This window comes from Capricornis sumatraensis, chromosome 15 (genome assembly GCF_032405125.1).
Source record: "Capricornis sumatraensis isolate serow.1 chromosome 15, serow.2, whole genome shotgun sequence".
Lineage (NCBI taxonomy): Eukaryota > Metazoa > Chordata > Mammalia > Artiodactyla > Bovidae > Capricornis > Capricornis sumatraensis.
Window position 1 is genome coordinate 80,974,655 of NC_091083.1, and position 22,437 is coordinate 80,997,091.

Genomic DNA, 22,437 nt, shown 5'->3' on the forward strand with positions numbered 1-22,437 from the left:
TGAGGGTGGACTGTCCCGGCCCTGACCCCATCTCTGCTTGCCCCAACAGTCCTCCTGAAGCCCCCTCCCACGGCCTCCAGCGGGTGCAGACAGCTGCCCTGGCCCAGCAGGACCCCATTAGTCACATAGCAGCTGGAGATTTCTCCTCCTCCCAGCAGTGCGGGCCCTCCTGGCTTCAAAGGAGGCAGGCTCAGGGCCCAGGTTTTCTCATGACAAAAAAATGTTCTGCGCCAAAGGACATGAGCAAATGGCCTGCTAGGAAGAAAGCAGAAATAAATGACTTTTCAGCATAGCAGCACGCAGAGATCTTGGAGACAGAATGTTGAATGAAAGAGGAGAGAAAACAGAAGAACTTGTCTCTAAATTAAAAACACCCATGCATAAAATAATGCTACTTGTTTTACAAAAGACACATACACAACCAGAGACAGCTGTCATGGACCTGGGCGTTAAGGATGAGGGGCGAAAATACAACCAAACAAAACAAAGTAAATCATGGAGATCCCTGACACAAACCAATAATAGCATGTTTAACCCCACAAATAAAAGGTGTCTCCCTCACTCTCAACTTAAAAAGAGAAAAGGGAAAGTCGCTCAGTCATGTCTGACTCTTTGTGACCCCATGGACTATACAGTCCATGGAGTTCTCCAGGCCAGAATACTGGAGTGGGTAGCTGTTGCCTTCTCCAGAGGATCTTCCCAACCCAGGGATGGAACCCAGGTCTCCTGCATTGCAGGCAGATTCTTTGCCAGCTGAGTTATCAGGGAAGCCCTGGTTAAAACAGAAGTTTACTATAATAGCCAGGACATGGAGACAACCTTAATGTCCATCAGCGGATGAGTGGATAAAGGAGGTGCAGCGCATATATGCAATGGAATACTACTAAGCCAAAAAAAGAATGAGATAATGCAGCTCGCCGTGGCAAGGACGCACCTGAAGATGGTCACACTGGGTGAGGCACGTTTACGCGGGATTTAAGACAACGATGAACATATGATATCGCTTACGCAAGGAATCAGAAAAGATGATACACATTCACACAAGAGGAAAAAGTGGTGGCCTGATCAAGATTCCAGTACAGGAGGAACGGCTCATGTCTCGTGACCCCTATTTGGGCTCCGGAAATTAAGTGGGAAAATGGAATTATAGGAAAATATATGGATGTACCTCCCCACCTCGCACACACACACACATCACTACCGTTAATGACTTCTCATATTTAATATATGATCTTAAATTGTGGTGTTGGAGAAGACCCTTGAAAGTCCCCTGGACTGCAAGGATATCAAACCAGTCGATCCTAGAGGAAATCAGTCCTGAATATTCATTGGAGAGACTGATGCTGAGACCGAATCTCCAATACTTTGGCCACCTGATGCGAAGAGCCAACTCATTAGGAAAGACCCTGATGCCGGGAAAGATTAAAGGCAGGAGGAGAAGGGGATGACAGAGGATGAGATGGTTGGATGGCATCACTGACTCGATGGACATGAATTTGAGCGAACACTGGGAGACGGTGAAGGACAGGGAAGCCTAGCGAGCTGCAGTCCATGGGGTCACAAAGAGTCAGACACGACGTGGCAAATGAATGACGGCTTAAATGTTGACATGTTTCTGTATTGTTTGAACTTGTATGAGAGGCACCATGACTTGAAGTTAAACATACAACCACTTTCTTTTTAACTCAAGATATGGGCAAGGAAGTGTTTGTAGTAATAAAGGTGAGGAAAGATGGTGACCTGGACAGGCCGTGTAGACAGCAAAGTGGCCGGTGGCTGAAGACACGTATCAGGGACAAGTGTGCAGGTGGGTAAGGACAGAAGGGAAAACATGCCGTGATCCCACGTCCAGGGGACACCAATGCGCCGGTCTCTGTCAGGACAGGGGAGACTGGAGTCAGGGTCAGAAACTCAGTGATGGGGTCACAGGGCTCTAGGAGTCCTGGATTTTAGGGGCTGGGAACTTCAGGGTCAGAGCAAGTTTCATGGATGAGAAACTCAGTTTCAAGAGTTCAACTCCAGGTTTACACGGAGTTCTGGAGGCTGGATTCACAGATGGGAAGTCTGGAGGGAGATGATAAGATTCTAATAATGAGTAACAGCAGCCAACACTTCCCAGCACTTATGAGAAGCCACGTGCTTTAGATGTGTTAATAACCGCCTCTAGAGAGGTGCCATCATCCCCATTTCACAGATGAGAAAACTAAGTCACAGAAGAGTAACTTGCCCAAGTCACAGCTTATGGGAGATGCAGGCGGGCAGGCAGGATGCACCCCTGAGCCCAAAGGAGGTCCCTTCCCCCCAGAGTCCCAAATCTAACCTTCCTCAGTCCCTGCCACCACTGCACGGACAACCGCCATAAGTCTCCTCCTCAGCCTCCCTGCCTCCACCCTCAGCACCCTCACCAGCCATCAGCTGATCAAACTGAACATCACTAATAAATGTTCAGTTCAGTTCAGTCGCTCAGTCGTGTCCGAATCTTTGTGACCCCATGAATCACAGCACGCCAGGCCTCCCTGTCCATCACCAACTCCCGGAGTTCACTCAGACTCATGTCCATCGAGTCAGTGATGCCAGCCAGCAATCTTATCCTCTGTCGTCCCCTTCTCCTCCTGCCCCCAATCCCTCCCAGCATCAGAGTCTTTTCCAATGAGTCAACTCTTTTCATGAGGTGGCCAAAGTACTGGAGTTTCAGCTTTAGCATCATTCCTTCCAAAGAAATCCCAGGGCTGATGTCGTTTAAAATGGACTGGTTGGATCTCCTTGCAGTCCAAGGGACTCTCAAGAGTCTTCTCCAACACCACAGTTCAAATGCATCAATTCTTTGGCGCTCAGCCTTCTTCACAGTCCAACTCTCACATCCATTCATGACTACTGGAAAAACCATAGCCTTGAATAGATGGATCTTAGTCAGCAAAGTAATGTCTCTGCTTTTGAATATGCTATCTAGGTTGGTGATAACTTTTCTTCCAAGGAGTAAGCGTCTTTTAATTTCATGGCTGCAGTCACCATCTGCAGTCATTTTGGAGCCCAAAAAAATAAAGTCTGACACTGTTTCCACTGTTTCCCCATCTATTTGCCATGAAGTGATGGGACTAGATGCCATGATCTTCGTTTTCTGAATGTTGAACTTTAAGTCAACTTTTTCACTCTTCTCTTTCACTTTCATCAAGAGGCTTTTCAGTTCCTCTTCACTTTCTGCCATAAGGGTGGTGTCATCTGCATATCTGAGGTTATTGATATTTCTCCCAGCAATCTTGATTCCAGCTTGTGTTTCTTCCAGTCCAGTGTTTCTCATGATGTACTCTGCATAGAAGTTAAATGAGCAGGGTGACAATATACAGCCTTGACGTACTCCTTTTCCTATTTGGAACCAGTCTGTTGTTCCATGTCCAGTTCTAAGTGTTGCTTCCTGACCTGCATACAGATTTCTCAAGAGGCAGGCCAGGCCGTCTGGTATTCCCATCTCTCTCAGAATTTTCCACAGTTTATTGTGATCCACACATTAATAAATGTTAATGATGATAAATATTTCAACAACTGGCCTGTACTCCTCAAAAACTATCAAGATTAAGAACAGAATCTCTCAGATAAAAAGAGATGAAATGAACAAGGTCTGTGTACCACAGGGAATTATACACTGGAGAAGGAAATGGCTACCCACTCCAGTATTCTTGCCTAGGAAATCCCATGGACAGAGGAGCCTGGCGGGCTACAGTCCATGGGGTCTCAAGGGTCAGGCTCGACTTAGCTACTAGACCACCCCCAGCCAGTAGCCCCTGGAGAGGTATTTCCCTTCAATTCTGCCAGCCTAGTCGTGCCATGTTTTATCCAGAATCTCTGGGTGTCCTGGTGGGAGAGACTCCTGACCAGCCCCACTGATCAGCCTCCCAGTGCTGGGAGGTGGGAGCGCGTCTCTCTCACCCCCAGGCCCCGGCACAGACTCTGGGATTACAGGCTGGGTTCCGATCTCAGGTCTCTACTCACCCCTGGGAAAGCCACTCCACTCCGCCAAGCCTCCTTTCCTTGATCTGCATGGGGACATTTCCATTTTAAAAAAAATTTTTTTTTTTTTCAGTTCAGTCGCTCAGTCGTGTCTGACTCTGTGCGACCCCATGGACTGCAGCACCCCAGTCCTCCTGGTCCATCATCAGCTCCCGGAGTCCAGCCAAACCCATGTCCACTGAGTCGGTGACGCCGTCCAACCACCTCATCCTCTGTTGTCCCCTTCTCCTCCTGCCTTCAGTCTTTCCCTTCAATCTTTTTTTTTTTTTTAATAAAACACAGATGTGGAAAAGCACACAGTGCAAACACATACCTTCGTGATTCTGATAAGGCAGCTGGACTTCCCTGTGACCATCTCCTGGGGAAGAGCAGAACTTGGGCAGTTACCCCAGAAGCCCCCACAGGACCCTGTCCCACTCAGGGACAGCCCCTCCCTCTTTCCAGAAGGACCCTGACTTCTAGAGTCAACGTTTGTGTTTCTTTACAGTTTCATCACTTCTGTATGTATCCCTAGACTATATTTTGTCTTGCCCATTAAAAAAATTTTTTTGATGAGGAATTCCCTGGTGGTCCAGTGGTTAGGAGTCTGTACTTTCACAGCTGAGGGCTCTGGTTCGATCCCTGCGGGGGGAAACTACGATGCCACAAGCCAGCGAGGCCAAAACAACAAAACTGATATCTGTTCAGTCTTTCGATGTCTGCTTCCCCTGCCATTCGCTTCTTTTCCCTGTGGTTTATCTGTGGCAGAGCCTGGGCTGTCTGTTTCCCTGGAGCTGATGGCAACACAACACCCTCTAGCCTTGGCGTTTCCTGCAAAATGGCAGTCAAGTGCAGACGCTTGACTGGGGATGTTCGTGAGGAATAAGGACGGGTGAGGAGCCTGGCATGGGTGGGCAGCCTCAGAACGCAGTAGTCGGGAAGGTTCCCTGGGGTGCCCCCGTGACCAGACTGCAGCTCACCCAGGCTCAGCTATCCACCCTCCCTTCTCTCCGCAACTCAGACCCGGCCACCCCACCTCCGGAAAGTTCCAGGGCCAAGGCTGGCTTGCCCCAGTGGGAGCTGGCAGCAAACTGGTCCGTAATTTTAGCCGTTCCTCTCCCCTAAAATTATTCCCCATCTGGAGATGGTTTCCAAACCCTGCCCAGGAAAGAGTTGGTGGTGCAGGGAACATTTTTCTATTAAAAACAACAAAACGAGACCAAACTGGATGCTGAGCTCCTGCCAGCCAGGCTCTGGAGGTCTGGCTGAGTGCCAGCTGTATACCCTCCTTGGGGGACTCTGCTCGGAAGGTGCAGACAGCGAGAAGGACAGTTGGGCCCTGTCCCCTGGATCGCCCATCCCACCCTGGATGCGTGGACTCTGGCTGCAGGGCCAGGGGAGGGGCAGGTTGGATGAACAGTGGAGAAGGCTCTGGGGCTGGGGCTGAGCCTCCAGGAGACTTGACGCCTGTGGGCTGTTCTAGGTCACGTGGGGCGTCGAGTCCCAGAGAGGCAGGAGTTTTCTTCACAAGGATCCTCTTCAATCAGCTGCTCTGAGCACTTCAGGGACGAGCTCCCTTGCTGCTCCCAGCTCCTCATCACCTCTGAGCCTCAGCTTCCCCATCTGTCAAAGGGGGCCACTGGCAGTCCTTTGAGGTTCCTGCAGGAAGTGGGAGGTGCCTTCTGGGACCCCACAGCACCCTGCGTGTCCTGGGTCCATGCCTGCCTCTCGGCCTCAGTGAATTGCACCCTAACATCTCTCCACCTGTTCCTGACTCCCCACACCCCACCTTCTTGATGCTCTTTCAGCCAGACTTGGCTGTTGAGGCTCCTTGAGCCACTCCAGGCTTTTGTGTACACGGTTCCTTCAGTCTGAAATATCCTGCTGCTTCCAGGCGGGTACCTTTGCTCCTCCTGGGAAAATCAGGCAGACTTCCTGCCCTCCCTGGAGCATCCCCTGAGGCCAGGCCAAGCTTCCTCTCTCAGGCCCATCCTAGCTAGCTCCTCAATCCTCCATTTTCTCATATGGAGGATCCATGAACGCTGTAAACAAATAATTCTCTCTTGGGCATAACATCGGCCTCCCTTTCCTCAGCAGAAGCCCTCACCCCTTCCCCAAAGGAGACCATGCAAATATCTGATACACACCGTCACGGCTTATGATCCAAAGGTGCACGATCTGCCTCCATGCACCGAATACACATTGTGGAACAGCACTGCCTCTGGCCAACGGCCTCAGCTCTCTGGCCTCAGTTACTGCTTCTGAATAATGGGGCGATAACCATAGCCACCTCATTCTGACTGCCGCGAGGGTTAATGTGTGTGGGAAGTTCTGAGCACACTGCTCAGTGCAGGGCAGGAGAAAGGTATCTCTCGGTAGAAGGGACCTCTCAGATTAGGGCTGGGACTAGGGCGAGGCTAGTGAGGTGCTTAGGGTATGAAATATAAGGAGGGCTCCATCTCAGGACGGTGCAGACCCAGAGATGCTGGGAGTTGCAAAGGAAGCCAGATGTCTGCTGCCCCCTGCTGGTTACTCCTCAGAATGACACTCCTTTCCTCTGGCCCCAAAGGTCCCTGACTTCACCCAGGTGGCGGAATAGTAAAGAATCTGCCTGCAATCCGGGGCGGCTGCTGCTGCTGCTAAGTCGCTTCAGTCGTGTCCAACTCTATGCGACCCCAGAGACGGCAGCCCACCAGGCTCCCCCGTCCCTGGGACTCGTCAGGCAAGAACACTGCAGTGGGCTGCCATTTCCTTCTCCTGTGCATGAAAGTGAAAAGTGAAAGTGAAGTCGCTCAGTTGTGTCCAACTACTAGTGACCCCATGAACTGCAGCCCACCAGGCTCCTCCATCCATGGGATTTTCCAGGCAACAGTACTGGAGTGGGGTGCCATTGGGGCACCCAGGTTCAATCCCTGGGTTGGGAAGATCCCCTGGAGAAGGGAATGGCTACCCACTTCAGGATTCCTGCCTGGAGAATCCCACGGACAGAGGAGCCTGGCGGGCTACACTCCATGGGGTTGCAAAGAGTCGGACACAACTGAGCAACTAACACTGCACCCTCAGAGCTGGATGGAAGGAAGTCACCTCGCCAGCTTTGAGGGACAGGTCCTGCTTCTGCCACTGTGGAAGCCTCAGTTTCTTCACCCATAAACCAGGGCAGGAGAGCTTGTCTAACAGTACATGGCAAACAGGAGGCCCTCCTCAATCGTCAGTGTCCTCTCAACAAGGGATTTAAGGAGCACCTACTGCGCAGAAGACTCTTAGGAGACTGAGACTCGGGGCCGTTCCCTTTGGGGTGGACAGGGGAGGGGGATGAAGGCCAGGAATGGGGTCTGAGGTACAGGACTGCCCCCTTATTGCCACACTGTTGTAAACCCTTGTGGAGGAATGTACCTCATGCTTTCAGAATGCAGTGAGGAGGGTACTGTTTTTATTCTTAGGAAGCTGAGGCCCAGAGAGGTTAATGAGCCTGATCAAGGTCACACAGCCTTGGTGATGGAGGTGGGATTAAAACCCACAAAGTTCCAAGTGCCAGGCGGGAAAGATTGGGCAGATCCATCCCCGTCCATTCATTCAACAAATGTTTGTTGCACACCTACTGTGTACCAGGCCTGGGGCTGAGTGCCAGAGAGAGACCAGTGAACAGACAGCTCCTGCCCCCAGGGAGCTGTTCACCTAGAGGAGATGGGCAAGATAAATAAGCCACTTGGTGATTCTCATTGTATATAAAAAAATAAGAGTGAGAAGGAGGGGAAAGCAGGCTGCAGTGTATTTTGACTTGGGCCTTTGGAACCATCTAGGGACTTTGGTTTTTTCTGTGAATGAGAAGTGGGAGCCATGTTCTGAGCAGGAGAGGGGCTGGGGATGACCGACTCCCTGAGCTTCTGGGGCAGGCTCAGGGAGTGGGGCTGTGGAGTCTGAGCTCATCGGAATAAAATATCCTGCATTGACCTGGCACACTGCGAGTCACCGGCAAGCATTGCACGGATGTTATTGGTGTCACTGTGGCAGGGAGACTCAGCGCCTCCGGAAGCTGATGCAGTGTGTCATGAGACCACCAGGTGGCACCAGCGCACAGCAGGCAGACCCGAGGCTGCCCTCGGCGGACACAGTCGGCTCCGCCCTCCCCGCTCAGGCCAGCCTCTCTCAGCTAGCCACGTCTGGACAAGGCCTCTGTGATCAGAGGTGTCCGGAGCATTGAGGCATCTCTGGCCTCCGCTCACTCGTCAGCCGCATACCCTCACTCCCTAGTGAAAGTGAAAGTTGTGTCCGACTCTTTGCGACCCCATGGACTATACGGTCCATGGAATTCTCCAGGCTAGAATAGTGGAGTGGGTAGCCTTTCCCTTCTCCAGGGGATCTTCCCTACCCAGGGATCGAATCCAGGTCTCCTACATTGCAGGCGGATTCTTTACCAGCTGAGCCACAAGGGAATATTAACTCCCTTGTGTGACCACCAAAATTGTCTTCAGACATTGCCAGGTCATCCCCTAGAGGGAAAAATCTAGCCCTGCCCTTCGCTTAGCCACTCTGCGCGGGACACACTGGCTTCCTCGAAGCTCCTCCCACTTATCTGCATATCCCTGCCTCAGAACCCTTGCACTTGCTGTTTCCCCCAAGATATTGGCAGGGCTGCTCCATTCCTTCCAGTCTCTGCTCAGCTATCACCACCTCAGAGACTCCCTGTTCCAGACACTCTCTACCCAATTGCCTGAATATTTTTACCCCATGTATCACTAGCAGAAAAGATTTAATCGAAATGTTAATTTCTTTGCATAGTGAATCCCTGCCCTCTTAGAGCGCATGTTCTGGTGAGTCAGATGGTCAGGAAGGGCCTCTCTTTGGAATGGTGGCTTTGAGTTGTGACTTGAAGGATGAGAAGGAGCTGGTTCCTGACAGAGGCAAAAGCATTTGCAAAGACCCCTGGGGCGCTGCTCAGGCCCAAGTGCCTGACTTCGAGCAGGCCTGTCTGCTCATTTGGGGGGTGGGCTCCTGGGCCAGGCACAGCTGCTGGCTAGGAGCCCTTGAGTCATCAGGAATCTGTGTCGTGTAGACAGGGGCTGGGCTAAACCTGCCACACAAAGGCTCATTCGTGGCCAGATGGGAAAGACCTGGGGCAACCCAAGAGGGCGGCTCCCTCTTGTCAGCTCCCAGGAAGCACTGGCTGGCAACATTTGAAAGTCGGGAGCTTCCCAGGAGAGTCAAGTTTCCCCGGGTTGGGGAGAGAAACGCGTGCAGCCCAGTCACCTGGACACATGGGGCAGTCATGTGAAGGGTTTGAGGTCCCATGGCCGCATTGTAAGTCCAGCCCCTGCACCCCGCCCCCAGCTGAGTGACCTTGGCCACATCATCCCACTCTCCGAGCTTCAGTTCCCTCACCTCTAACATGGGGTGAAACCACCAGGACTTCCCTGCTGGTCCAGTGGCTAAGACTCCGAGCTCTTAATGCAGGGGGCTTGGGTTCCATCCCTGGTCAGGGAACTAGATCTCGCATGCCGCAACTAAGAGTTTGAATGCCGCCGCTATGACCCGGTGCAAACAGACAGATGAATAAAACAGGGTGAAAACAGGACTGACCTTACAGGGAGGCGCTCGAGGCCCAGGTGTCAACAGCAGGAGGCCAGTCACGGTAGGACTAAGTATGAAGACCAGTAGGGGAGCATGGTTTTCCAGATCAGACAGCCTGGGTTTGACCCAGATCTCCGGCTTTCCAGCCGGGGGCAGGTGTGACCACCCTGCTCCTTGCCTCAGTTTCCCCACCTGCAGCACCGGGAGAATGAAAGCAGCACACAGGACGACTGACTGTGGAGTCCCCAGGATGGGGGCTGTGGTTACAGAGGTGGGTTCAGAGGGCAGCTCAGGAGGGCAAGTGGGAAGGGTAAAGGATGTCCCCCGATAACGGGAAGGGTTTCCAGAAAGGACCGGCTGAATGGCTGATATGGCAGAAGAAAGCATCTGGGTCAGTCTGCTGGGTTCAAGTCCTCTGCATTGGCGGTGTATCCTTAAACAAGTTACCAAACCCCTCTGTGCTTCGGCGTCTTCTGTGAAATAGGGATAAAATCACCCCCACTAGGCCATGGGGGAGATGCAGCCTCGGTTTCCCCTCCTCCCAGGACCTCTTGCATTAAAAAGCATAAAGTGTCTTCCCTCGACCCCAGCATCTTCCCGCAAGCGCCCCCTCCCTCATCCCCATCCCCCACACCTGAGGAGCACCACACTCCCTGCCCACGTCCCCACCCCCTCCTTGTTGTCCCCCAGCCAGGCTTCCAGCCTCCGTGGCCCCAAAATGGCCCTTGACGTCACGACCCTTGTTGCCAAGTCTGAGCATGGCATCCATGCTCCCGGATCCCCTGCCAGCGGAGCTCCGCCCCCTGCCTGGGTGACCTCACCCATTCCGCAGCCTTCAGTAAACACTCGTGATGAATCTCACATTTCCGTCTGCACCCTGATGCCTCCCAGGCTCTGGACTTGCATATCTAATTGCCAGCCTTAAATATCCTAAAAAGACATCGTGCCTCTCTCCAAACACTATTCCTCTGCCACCCCCACCCCCAACCTGCTGTCTCTGCTCCTCAAGCACCCCCCCGGATGGCTCAGACGTCGCTCTGGGTCCCTCTCCGCCCCTCACCACCACCACCTCCCAAAGGGGTCCTGAATCGTCCTCTTCTGTCCACCTCCACTGCCACCGCCTTGCTCCAAGCCACGACCACCCTCACCTGCAGCCTCCTTGCTGGTCTCTCTGCTGGCCGCTCTGTTCCCCATAGTAAGCCAGAGGAACTTGTATTAAAAAAAAAAAAAAAAAATTTGGCCATGCTGCACAGCTTGTGGGATGTTAGTTCCCTAACCAGGGAATGAACCTGGGCCCTCAGCAGTGAAACTGCAGAGTCCTAACCACTGGGCCACCAGGGAACCCCCCACCCCCCCAAAGAGGGAACTTTCAGAAATGTAAATCCAGACGTGTACCTTCCAATGGCTCCTGGCTGGCCTTTGGCGATCGTCCCAGCTCTCACGGTGGCGGCAAGGCCCCGCCCTTGTCTCCTCCCCTCCCCTTCAGCTGCTCTGGCTTCCTTCTACCTTTTCCAACAAGCCAAATTCTCTGCTGCCTCAGAGCCTTTGCACTTCCTCTTTCCTCTTCCTGCAACTCTCTTTCCGCGGGTCTTGTCATTAGCTGCCTTTCTCTTAAACCCCAGGGGAATCACCACTTTCCCAGGGGTCTCTTTCCTGACCATCCAATCGAAACAGCCCCACCAGGTGTCCTCATTCTCAACCCCACCTCCCTGTCATTTCCTTCCCAGCTCTTAGCAGATCCAGAACTCAGTCGTTGATTTGCTCACTTGTTAATTGTCCACTCATCCTTCCTCCCCAGAAAGCTGGTTCCGTGAAGGCAGGGATTCATCTGCCTTGTTTGCTGCTGTAGATGGAAGCCGGGTGCCCAGAGCCGTGTGTAGCACAGAGTAGATGCTCAGTAAACATCTGTTGCCTGGATGGAGGGATGGATGAATTCATATGTAGCGAGACAAATAAGCCTAGAAAGTGAAAGTGAGAGAAAGTGAAGTCGCTCAGTCGTTTCTGACTCTGTGAACCCATGGTCTGTAGCCCACCAGGCTCCTCCGTCCATGGGATTTTCTAGGCAAGAGTACTGGAGTGGGTTACCATTTCCTTCTCCAGGGGATCTTCCTGAACCAGGGATCGAAGCCATTGCGGGGTCTCCTGCATTGTAAGCAGATGTTTTTACTGTCTGAGCCACCAGGGAAGTCACAACCCTGCCACTCTCCCACTCAAGAATCTTCCTTGGCTTCCCACCATCTATAGAAAAGACAGCAAACTCTTCTTTGTGACTTTCAAGGGTTTCTGAACTGGTCCCAGACTTGGTGCTCACTGCATACCCAGAAATCATTCATATTGGCCCATTAGGAAGTGGACCGGCTGGCTGTCTGCCTCCTTGACCCAGCCACAAGCCAACTGGGCTCTCGGGAGTCTTCATCTTGGTCTATTGGCATTTAGCCCCTGGTCAGCCGCATCAGAGATGTTTGATGAAGAAATGCAACCAGTAGCGACTGAGTGAGCGTGACTCAGAAGCCAGCAAGTGAGAGGGCTCAGGACCTAGAGGCTTCAGACTGAGAATTGCACCTTTCCAAATTTAGAATACAGGAGGAGTTTCACTGTTTCAGGTCCTGGTCGGGGTTTCAGAAGTGTTTGTCAAGGTACGGCTCTGTGATAACAGAGAAAATTTGAAACCTACCAGCAATCAGCCTGCAGTGTCTCTCAGGAAGGGCTGATTTGAATGATAGTGATCAGATCCTTCAATTCTAAGAGCTGTGCAGCATCAGATTAGTAAAAACACACTCTCACATGATTTTGACCCAAACCACGAAGACCCATAGCCCTGTATGTATGTATGCAGGTCAGGAAGCAACAGTTAAAATTGGACATGGAACAACAGACTGGTTCCAAATAAGAAGAGGAGTACGTCAAGGCTGTATATTGTCACCCTGCTTATTTAACTTCTATGCAGAGTACATCATGAGAAACGCTGGGCTGGATGAGGCACAAGCTAGAATCAAGATTGCCAGGAGAAATATCAATAACCACATATATCCAGATGACACCACCCTTATGACAAAAAGCAAAGAACTAAAGAGCCTCTTGATGAAAGTGAAAGAGGAAAGTGAAAAAGTAGGCGTAAAGCTCAACATTCAGAAAACTAAGATCATGGCATCTGGTCCCATCACTTCATGGCAAATAGATGGGGAAACAGTGCAAACAGTAGCTGACTTTACTTTTGGGGGCTCCAAAATCACAGCAGATGGTGACTGCAGCCATGATATTAAAAGATGCTTACTCCTTGGAAGAAAAGTTATGACCAACCCAACCTAGACAGCATATTAAAAAGCAGAGACGTTATTTTGCCAACAAAGGTCCATCTAGTCAAGGCTATGGTTTTTCCAGTAGCCATGTATGGATGTGAGAGTTGGACTATAAAGGAAGCTGAGCGCCAAAGAATTGATGCTTTTGAACTGTGGTGTTGGAGAAGACTCTTGAGAGTCCCTTGGGCTGCAAGGAGATCCAACCAGTCCATCCTAAAGGAGATCGGAATTGGAATGCATTTAACGCTGACATTGAGAATGTTAGTTTTGAAGGATTGTCCCTCCCTCTGCTGGGAGCATGCTCTGAATTTCAGGTGTCATCCCTGAACACTCTGTTCGGAGCAGCCGACTGTCCCAGTTGTGTTATTTTTCTTTACATCGCATCACTAGACGCATCCATCTGTTCACCGGTTTCTTGTCTTTCTTCCCTCTCTACACTGTGAACTTCTGGAGGGCAAGACTCTCAGGTCTCCTTGCCATCCCGGGAAGGGTGTGACAGTAGATTGTTTTCAAATATTTGTTGACTGAGAGAGAGAGGCCTATCCAGCTATCCAGACTTCTTGACTTTTCAACTTGTCCTTCTTACAAAAATATGGGCACTTTCCTGGGGGTCCAGTGGCCAAGACTCCCTGCTCCCCATGCAGGGGGCCTGAGTTTGATCCCTGCTTAGGGAACTAGATCCCACATGCTGCAACTAAGACCTAGCACACACACACACGTGTGTGTGTGTGTGTGCATGCGTGCACGCACATGCACTAAGTCACTTCAGTTGTGTCTCCTTTGTGACTCTACGGGTCATAGCCCGCCAGGCTCCTCTGTCCATGGGATTCCCCAGGCAAGAGCATGGGAGTGGGGTGCCATTTCCTCCTCCGAGGGATCTTCCAGACCCAGGGATCAAACCCACGTCCCTTGTGTCCCCTGCATTGGCGTCCCCTGCATTGGCAGGCAGGTTCTTTACCGCTAGCACCACCTGGGAAGCCCTACTTCTATCTATCTGTCTATGAACCTGCTAAGGAAATGGAGTCTCAGAGAAGTTCCCCGGCTGCGGAGTTCTGTAGAAGTGGGATCCAGGTATAGAGCCGCTCTCCTCACCCTTCTTTCTAGAATGAAGAGCAGCAGATTTAAGTCTCTTTCTCCCCTCTTCCTCCCCAACCCACCCTGGCCCTGCCTCCCCACAAAGCAGGGGCTGCAATGGCGAAGGAGAGAAGGACGCAGAGCTGTGCTGTCTCGAGCTGCACAGCTCATAACCTCCTAGGGAACTGTTCTGCCAGAATGAGGAGCAGAATTCATTTCACAAGCAGCATAAATTACCCAGAACAGTCTTTCCTCGAGAGACTAATTCACAGGTGATAGTGAATATGAATCATTACTCAGCCATCATGGTCATTAAAGAAACAGCTTGTCCCTACTGTAGCGTGGGGTCCTGGGGCCAGGTTAGGAGGAAGCGTTGGCATCTGTCGCTTCAGGCCCGGGGTGTTATCATGGTCAGTGAGAGCGTCAAAGGCTGTGAGAAGTGCCTTGTCTCTTCCCTGTAACTTCAACACCCTCAAAGCCACTCCAGATAAACTCGCAGCATAACATAGCAAGTTTGCTGAGCCAAGGCAGCTTCACAGAGCTGCTTCTCCTCCATCACAGCTCTGCTCTCATCTTGCCTGCATACCAAGAGATTTGAAAGGGCCCGAGAGGTCTGCAAAGACCAGAAGAAGGCCAGCAAGCCCGTCAGTCCCAACAAGCTTCGCTGCCAGGGGTATGGGTCTTCGTTCAGTTCAGTTCAGTTGCTCAGTCATGTCCGACTCCTTGCAACCCCATGAACCACAGCACGCCAAGCCTCCCTGTCCATCACCAACTCCCGGAGTCCACCCAAACTCATGTCCATTGAATCGGTGATGCCATCCAGCTATCTCATCCTCTGTCGTCCCCTTCTCCTCTTGCCTTCAATCTTTCCCAGCATCAGGGTCTTTTCAAATGAGTCAGCTCTTCGCATCAGGTGGCTTAAGTATTGGAGTTTCAGCTTCAACATCAGTCCTTCCAATGAATACTCAGGACTGATCTCCTTTAGGATGGACTGGTTGGATCTCCTTGCAGTCCAAGGGACTCTCAAGAGTCTTCTCCAACACCGCAGTTCAAAAGTAACAATTCTTCGGCGCTCAGCTTTCTTTATAGTCCAACTCTCACATCCATACATGGCTACTGGAAAAACCATAGCCTTGACTAGACAGACCTTTGTTGGCAAAGTAATGTCTCTGCTTTTTTTTTTCTTTTTTTTTTTCACTTTCTGTTTTATTTATTTTTTTACCTTACCTCTTCTCACTATCTAGATATCGTTCTTTTCTTTTTTTTTTTTTTAAATTTTAAAATCTTTAATTCTTACATGTGTTCCCAAACATGAACCCCCCTCCCACCTCCCTCCCCATAACATCTCAGTGGGTCATCCCCATGCACCAACCCCAAGCATGCTGTATCCTGCGTCAGACATAGAGTGGCGATTCAAAAAAATATGAAACGCTTCACGAATTTGCGTGTCATCCTTGCGCAGGGGCCATGCTAATCTTCTCTGTATCGTTCCAATTTTAGTATATGTGCTGCCGAAGCGAGCACTGTCTCTGCTTTTTAATATGCTGTCTAGGTTGGTCATAACTTTCCTGCCAAAGAGGAAGCGTCTTTTAATTTCACGGCTGCAGTCACCATCTGCAGTGATTTTGGAGCCCCCAAAATAAAGTCAGCCACTGTTTCCACTGTTTCCTCACCTCTTTACCATGAAGTGATGGGACCGGATGCCATGCCTCGGATGCCAGTTTTCTGAATGTTGAGCTTTACGCCTACTTTTTCACTTTCCTCTTTCACTTTCATCAAGAGGCTCTTTAGTTCTTCTTTGCTTTCTGCCATAAGGGTGGTGTCATCTGCATATCTGAGGTTATTGATGCCGAAAACATGCCAGACTCACCTACTAAATGTAATTTTTTTAACTGAATTAATTAGGCGTGAGACTGGCAAAATGTTTCCTGTAAAGGGTTAGATAGTAAATATTTTAGACTTTGCCATTCGTAGTCCCTGTCGCAATTCAACCACTCAGTTCTGTCTTTGTAACCAATGGGCATGACTATGTGCCAATAAAACTTTATTTATAAAAAGCGGAGGCTGGCCAGCTGGCCAGAGTTTGCCAACTCTTAAAGTAGGGTAAACATGAATGATGAAGAAGGATCACAGAATACAAAAGGAGTCCAGGAAAAATGAAGCCAACAATGTGCGCTGGCCGGTTTTTCACCTGGTAACAATAGCAATCCCGTGGCAGGAAGTCAACAAGGACAGACAGACACACTGGGCTCTGTCTACGCAAAGGAAGAGGAAGTGACAGTGCAGAGTGACAGGTAACAGAGACACGGACAAGCGAGCCTGATAGCGGAGAAAGGGCTCACCGCAGGGAGGCCGGCCGGTCACAGTGGAACCGCCCACCCTCTGGTCCTGGCCGGCGGCTGGGGAGAGCTAACCAGAGGTTTAGAGCGATGGGGGCCATGGCATGTCTGTGTCTGTCGTTCGATGTCTGACAAACGTTTATGTCTGTCATCTGAACAGATGATCAAAAACAGAACAGAGCCCAAGCGGTCTTTCTTTTTTAATTTACAAGTTGATTCAATAAATATTTAACAAGGACCTACTATGTTAAGGGCTACCATGACTTGGAGTGGCGATAGTCACAGTTCCCATGGGATGGGGTTAACGAGAAGCAGAATTTGATAATCATTGAAAAAAAAATTTTTTTTAATTGTGGTAAAATATACATAATGTACAAATTACCATGCTAACCATTTTCCCATGAACAGTTCAGTACTGTTGAGTATCTCCATAGTGTTGGGCCACCATGTCCAGAACTTTTCATCTTGTGAAAATGAAAGTCTGCTATTACTGAACAGCAAAATCTCATTTTCCCATCCCCTCAGTCTCTGGGATCTGCCCCTGGTCTCTGATTTTGTCTGCTCCAGGAAGCTCATATAAATGGACTATTTGTCTTTTCGTGACTGGCTTCTTTTTTTTTTTTTTCAACTTTTTATTTTGTACTGGCGTGTAGCCAGTTAACAAACAGTGTTGTGATGGTTTCAGGTGAACAGTGAAGGGACTCAGCCATACATACACATGAATCCATTCTCCCCCAAACTCGCCTTCCAATCCAGGGGGCCACATAACAATGAACAGAGTTCCATATGCTATACAGCAGGTCCTTGTTGGTTATCCATGTTAAATACAGCAGTGTGTACATGCCATCCCAAACCCCTTAACCATCCCTTCCCACTCCTCTTCTCCCCTAGCAACCATAAGCTCATTCTCAAAGTCTGTGACATGACTGGCTTATTTCACTTAGCATAACATCCTCAAGATTCATCCATTTTGTAGCATGTATCAGAATTTCCTTTCTTTTCAAGGCTGAATAATATTCCATTATACGTACCACATTTTACTAATCCATTCCTCTGTTGATGGACATGGGTTGCTTCCATCTTTTGGCTATTGTGAACAAAGCTGCTATGAACATGGGTGTACAACCCTTTCTCTGAGACTGTCAATTCTTTCGGATATGTATACCCAGAAGTGGAATTGCTGGATTATATGGGAATCTATTTTTAATTTTTCAAAGAAAGACTGTTGTCCATACCATTTGCTCCATTTTACATTCCCACCAATGCCCAAGGGTTGCAGGTTTCTCCACATCCCTGTTAACACTTACTGGAGGCAAAACAGTTTAGAACTGAAATCTTAGCTGCACCCTATCACTCCCTGACATGATATATTGATACCTATATACACCATGGGGTCACAAAGAGTCAGACAACGACTGAGCAACTGAACTGAACTGAACTATGAAGTAGGTTCTGTTTGTGTTTGTCTTTCTTCCCAACTGTACTGGAGAATAAGGATTCTGTTTTTCACACTGTACTCAGTCCAGAACTTGTATACAGCAGGATCTAAGGTATTGTGTAGGTACTCAAATGTTTGCTGAATGAACAACAAAAAAATGAACCATCTCAATTTGACAGAGAAAGAACTAGGTGAGATAAGCTGGATGTAGAAAGAGCCTGACATGCTCAGCACTGAATCCCACTCAGTAGGGCCCTAAGTGACATCACATGCCTATGATTCTGTTTTCTCTTTTGCAAAAGCAGAGGACAATACTTTCCATATGAGGTCATTTTGAAGAGTAAGTGCAAAGACGTATATGAGTTACTTAGCACAGTGCTTATCACATAAGCACATGAGTGATAAGTGATAGGTGGTCAGCCCACAGAGCCTCCTTCATCACAGCAGCTTCACTATAAAGCGAATATATAAATCTAAGGCACTCTTATGATTAGTAAAGCCTGCTTCTTAAGACCAACTCACCTACAAGAGAAGTAACTTGGAGCTGGGATTTCTAGTTGGTGACACGATCGTGGACATTTTTAAAGAGTAATTGTAATGGAATGAAATACAAAATAATACAACAAATGGAAAGATGCCATCAGATTTGCTTTCCTATCATTTAGGAATTTTTATTTTTAAAAAAATATTTTTATTTATTTATTTGGCCACACTTGGTCTTAGTTGTGGCACGTGGGCTCTAATTTCCCAACCAGGGACCAAACCTGGGCCCCCTGCATTGGAAACTCAAAGTCTCAGCAAGTGGACCACCAGGGAAGTCCTAGGGACTTTTCTTTTTTTCCACAGTATTTTGGTTGTGAATCCACCGACTAATAAAAACACAGACTTGGTCACAGCTAGAGCAAATAGTTCGTGTTTCCTCCGAGCAGAAGGGTTTAGTAATTCTGGAGATTAGATTTAATATTGTAAAGATACTAAGTCTTCCCAAATTAATACTTCAATGTCATGTCAGGTCAGTTTCGTAATCCTACAATAATTTTTTAATAGAATTTGACAAAATGAATCTAAATTTCACTGAATTAAGAAAATGCAAGTATGGAGGCTCCTTAAAAAACTAAAAACAGACCCAGCATATGACCCTGTAATCCCACTCCTGGGCATGTATCTAGCGAAAAACATGATCTGAAAGGATATATGCACCCCAATGTTCACTGCAGCAGTGTTTACAGTAGCCAAGACAGGGAAGCAGCCTCAATGTCCATCAGCAGAGGAATGGGTCAAGAAGACGTGGCTCACACACACACTGGAATATTATTCGGCCATAAAAAAGAAAGAAATCACGCCATTTGCAGCAACATGAAGGGACCTAGAGAGGGTCACATTGAGTGAAGTAAGTCAGACCGAGGAGGAGAAGGGTCACATGACATCCCTAATATATGGAATCTAAAAAGACATGATACAAATGAGCTTACTTACAGTACAGAGACTAACAGACTTAGAAAACAAACTTGCGATTTTGCCAGGCAGAAGGATAGGGGGAAAGGATAGTTAGGGAGTTTGGGATGGACATGTATACACTGTTATATTTAAGACGGAGGACCAACAAAGACCTATTCTACAGCACAAGGAATTCCGCTCAGTGTTACACGGCAGCCTGGGTGGGAGGAGGACTTGGGGAGGATGGATTCATGTATGGCTGAGTCCCTTTGCTGTTAACCTGAAACTGTGACAACATTGTTTGTTAGTTGGCTATACCCCAATACAAAATAAAAATATACTGAAAAATAGCCAAGAAATTTTTAGTAATTAACAATGATGAGGTAATAAGCATATGTTCACTCTAACAATTCAAAGAGTTATTCACATATATTTATGGACTTCTCTGTATGTATATTCCACTTCTAGGAAAGCTTACATCTAAAAGTTTAGAGGAGCGTATGGAAGATGAGAAGCACTTGTCTCATTAAAATATATTGTAGGGATAAATATAAACCATGTAAAGCAGAATGAGACAAAGAGCTTGGTGGAATGCAAGAATCTTGCTAACGAATTTAATGTCTGAGATATATTTCAAAAAATGAGGAAATTACATATTATAACAAATGTTATGGGGACAATTAACAGTCCATTCAGAAAAAAAAAAAATCTGGCCCTTCCCCCTATCTCATCTCACAAACAAAATCAATTCCATGGGATAACGGTCTTCCCAGGTGGTGCTAGTGGTAAAGAAAACACCCACCAATGCAGGAGAGGTAAGAGACACAAGTTGGATCTCTGGGTTGGGAAGATACCGGAGGAGGGCATGGCAACCCACTCCAGTGTTCTGGCCTGGAGAATCCCACGGACAGAGGAGCCTGGTGGGCAACAGCCCATGGGGTTGCAAAGAGTCAGACACGACTGAAGCAACTTAGCACACACACACCAAGATACAAAGGGCATGGTCATGCATAGATGGTAGAAGGGTTAATCCAAAATGCCTTTAAGAATATATGTATTTATTTGGCTACGTCAGGTCTTAGTTACGACATGTGGGATCTTCAATCTCATTGTGGCACGCAGGATCTCTAGTTGTGGCATGCAGGATCTAGTTCCCCGTCCAGGGATCGAACCCGGGCCCCCTGCATTGAGAGCTTGGAGTCTTGGCCACTTGGACCACCAGGGGAGTCCCCAAGCTGCCTTTTTGTAGGACAATTTGGTGTGTTCCATCAACATCTAAAATATGCAAATCCTTCACCTAGCAATTTCACTTTTTGGACTCTCAAGCTGACCTGCTTACATAGGTGCACCCGAATTTACATGTGGCTGTTCACTGCGGTATATAATGTGACTGTGGAAAACGACACAGCCGCCACGTCCATCAGGAGCAGAAGAGCTAAATAAATCACATCCATCCATGTGATAGGTTACCATATGCAACCATTCAAAGAGATAATACGGATTTGTTCATTCATTCCTTCAACAGGTATTCATTGAGCACCTACTATGTGCCAGGCCTGGGCTAGAGCAGGGAACGACAGTCTCTACCTTCATGGGGATTACACTGGAGTGGGGTCGACAGTCAGTGAACAAACATACAGTAGGATTCAAAGTAAGAAATCTTGAGAAGCAAAAGAAAGGTGAATGAGCCCCAAGGCATTGCAGACTGGGTGCCCATGCACCGCTTCCTGGAGGAGGTGGTTTTTGAACTTTATGTGCGAAAGTAAAAAGAAAGTGAAGTCGCTCAGTCGTGTCTGACTCTTTGCGACCCCATGGACTGTAGCCTATCAGGCTCCTCCGTCCATGGGATTTTCCAGCCAAGAGTGCTGGAGTGGATTGCCATTTCCCTCTCCAGGGGATCTTCCCAACCCAGGAATCGAACCCCGGTCTCCCGCATTGCAGGCAGACGCTTTACCGTCTGCGCCACCAGGGAAGCCTGTGTGAAAGCTCTTCATTATAGAGGATCTCCAGGAAATAGAAAGATAGAAAGCCCGAAGTAATTACAATTTATATTTCTTTAAAAACATACCTGTCTTTATCTCCCTATACTTGCACATAGGTATATAGGCGCATACAGACATGAGCTAAACTGCTAACCTAAAGGGAGTTTCTAAAACTTGTTCAGCAAACATGTGTTCAGGCATTACTTTTACAATAAAAATATCTGTGAGGCGTGTTTGTGAATAAAAGCTAGTAAGAGTATCTAGGCAAGAACTAAAATAAGAAGTTGCATCAGAAATAGCCTGGGAGTTCAGAGCAACAATTACCTTTTGGGGTAAAAACCACATGGGGTTGAAATGCTGGGGGCTCCATTGGCTAGTTTTGTGACCTCAGGCAAGCAGTGGCTTTAGTGGCTTCCGTTCCTCAACTCTAGAGCAGAGGTTCCCAGCTGGGAGATTTTGCTCTCCCTGTCGTCGCCTCGAAATGTCTGGTGACATTTTCGGTTGTCACAACTGGGAGCAGGGCATGCCATGGTACCAGCCTCTGAACGGTAGAGGCCACAGTGCAGCTGCGTTTTCTACACAGCAGAGAGGACACCAACCCTCCTTCCCTGCTCCATCTTGCACAAAGAATTATCTGGCCCCAAGGTCAGGGTCTAGAGGCAAGATTGAGAAACGTGTTCTAAAGAAGGGCAGAGTTCACCTTGGAGGTCTGAAGACTGAGAGGGCAAAAGGCACTTCATTAGCACAGACCCTGGCACAGAAGCAGCGCTCAATAAATGGGAACTACTATTTTTACAACTGGACTTCCCCTAAATCAAAAAAACTTTCAGTGGGGAGGAAGTGGTAGAACCAGAGATCAATTCAGCCGAATTCCGATTCTGGTGACTTACTGGACGGGATCCTGGATCCTTGTTGACAGCAACAGAGGTCTTCACAGGGTGTTTGCTTACGGGAGATGGCTTGGAAGGACTTCTAATTCCTCCTGGTTTGGGCTTTTGCTTTGGTCTCACTCACCCGTTACTAGTTCAGGAGCATTCCTGCTGAATTATTCTCTGTCTCATGTATATTCAGCTACCTTTCTTAGGTGGGCATCTCCCTAGGGTTCAAAGACACACTCAAGTTTCTCTTGGAAAATCAAAACCTGCCCTGAGCCTCACATACTTCCTTCAGCCCCTAGCCTTCTTTTTTCACCCCCATACATGAAATTCAAGAAATGCCTGCATTTTCTGCTACTCCATCTCCTCCTTTCTTGGTCTTCTCCAGGGTGGCATCCCTCGCAGACTTGATTCAGCAAACTGGCTCTGGCCTGGACCAGC

General features: G+C 48.7%; 1 non-coding gene across 1 annotated transcript; it reads right to left on the reverse strand.

Annotated features, from left to right (window-relative positions):
• Window positions 1-15,342: 15,342 nt before the first annotated feature.
• LOC138091943 (U6 spliceosomal RNA) lies at window positions 15,343-15,449 on the reverse strand. Its single transcript, XR_011145969.1, has one exon. It is a non-coding gene; the product is annotated as a U6 spliceosomal RNA (small nuclear RNA).
• Between the last annotated feature and the right edge of the window lie 6,988 nt (window positions 15,450-22,437).